We start from the raw sequence: 2533 nt of genomic DNA on the forward strand, positions 1-2533 counted from the left end.
CTCATAAGGCTTTATGTTCTCCAAACCATTTTAGGTATGTGGAGGCCAAATTTTGATTGCTGTTTTTTCAAATATTTTTAAATTTTTAATTCAATTTTTTTTTTCAAAATCAAACCAACATATTTTGGAAAGTCACAAAAATCACTATTGTCAAAGATCTAGGATACAGTGGGATAACATTTTTTGTTCCCCAGAGGCCAAATTTATTTTTTTTTATTTTAATAGCTTTTTATTTACAAGTTATATGCATGGATAATTTTACAACATTGATAAGTGCCAAACATTTTGTTCCAATTTTTCCCCTCCTTTCCCCCACCCCCTCCACTAGATGGCAGGATGACCAATATATGTTAAATATATTAGAGTATAAATTAAATATAAAATAAGTATACATGTCCAAACCATTATTTTGCTGTACAAAAAGAATTGGACTCCAAAATATTGTACAGTTAGCCTGTGAAGGAAATCAAAAAATGCAGGCAGGCAAAAATATAGGGATTGGGAATTCAATGTAATGGTTCTTAGTCATCTCCCAGAGTTCTTTTGCTGGGTAAAGCTGGTTCAGTTCATTACTGCTCCATTAGAACTGATTTGGTTCATCTTATTGCTGAAGATGGCCAGGTCCATCAGAATTGATCATCATATAGTATTGTTGTTGAGGTATATAATGATCTCCTGGTGCTGCTCATTTCACTCAGCATCAGTTCGTGTAAGTCTCTCCAAGCCTTTCTGAAATCATCCTGTTGGTCGTTTCTTACTGAATATGGAATAACATTTTTAAATAACCAAACATTTTTTGGATGGAATGGAATCCATGGTATCCCTTCACATCAAATTATATTCTATAACAAAGCAAAGCAGCTAGCATATGATCAATTTATAAAGCCTGATTCAGATGTTACAGGGTCTAAAATTTGACCACTTGCAAAGAGAGATATAGTGAAACTTCTATTAACCCACATCCTCCTGAATGTTCTAATTGAATTTTATGTTTAATCATAAAGTTCTTTTTGTTTCATCCTTTGTAAAAAAAATTTTCTGAAATTTATAGATAAACTTTCTGAGGGTCTTTAGACCATTTCCTATTCAATAAAATAAGGGAATTATACTAGGTGTTTTAGTGCCATTTTTACTACAATATTCTAGGATTTCAAGATTAGCAAAATTGTTGAGCATAATTGATAGCTTTTGTAGTTAGTATGATGGGATCCTGATTTTTGCTCCCAGCCCAGACTTGCCCCCTTGTCCAAACTCCACAGAAATCCTCAACCATTAGCTGATAGGTACAGGTACAAATCTGCATAGTTTATAATTCCATCAACTACCAAATTTAGATGTACCATAGAAATCAACCAGTAAGAAAGTAGCACCAGCAGGATGGAAATCAGGATATTAAACCACAAATTGTAATTACTCTTTCCTCCAACATGGCACTTGTATATTATCTACCCTTACTGTCTTTTAGGTGAACTTATGACAAATTATTGCTAATTATAGTATAATTACCATACATTAATATCCTACCCACAGTGGGCTTTTCTGTATGCATTCTAGGTAATCACATGCACAGTTCCATCAATGCTTTAGGAGCTCCCATATTAGCAAAATCTTCCTGTAATCTCAAAATCTACAAATCTTGTAATCAGAATCCATAAATATCTTTGTCTTGCTTTGTTGGGCTTCTAACTCTTGATAAATTCCTAAAAGGAGCACAACTTACTCTGAATTTGTGATTCTCAATTAATCTTAATAACTGCCTTTTTTTTTAATTTGGAGAAAGCCTGATCCTGAATTCTTTTAAAGATGACACCATAGATTATCTGCTTAAACTCCAATACCTATAGAGTATACTTATAAAAATTAGTTTTCATCATAGAGTATTACATACATATATAATATAAATTTTATGTAACATATATATAAATATATATATATATATATATATATATATACACACTCCCACACATGCAGATAAAGATAAGGATACAAGTATAAATGTGGATATAGATAGTTCAAGAAACTGAGATAACTACATATGGACCAAAAGGATACATATTTCTTAATTTCTAAACACTACTACTGAATCAATCAGTAAATGAAAGGCATAAACTAGCTATAATTAATTTAGTAAATCAATTTGGAAAGAGTGAGGTACTTTGAGCCATTGAATGGATTCAAATCATTAGATATTTTAGGATTGAAAGAATTAGACATGTTATGGGGCCTGCATGTACTACATAAGGCAATTCTAGCACAAATATTTCCACAAATGATTTGGAAGAGTTTTATAGAACCAAATCCTTGAAGCTATAATCAGAGGATCATGGGAAGGGGAAAGAGAGAGCCTAGAAGAAATGTCATACTTATTTCCCTTCCTAATTGATCATATCATTGGAGATAATGCATCTAGATAAGGACAGAAAAGAAGGCTGAAAAAAAGTAGCATCAAGTATCGTGACTTTTTCAGGGTATAAGTAACAATAGCACCAGAATTCTATAAGTGCCCCAACTGTAGGACCCCAGAGGAAAGCTA

This window comes from Antechinus flavipes, chromosome 1, assembly GCF_016432865.1.
Source record: "Antechinus flavipes isolate AdamAnt ecotype Samford, QLD, Australia chromosome 1, AdamAnt_v2, whole genome shotgun sequence".
Taxonomy (NCBI): domain Eukaryota; kingdom Metazoa; phylum Chordata; class Mammalia; order Dasyuromorphia; family Dasyuridae; genus Antechinus; species Antechinus flavipes.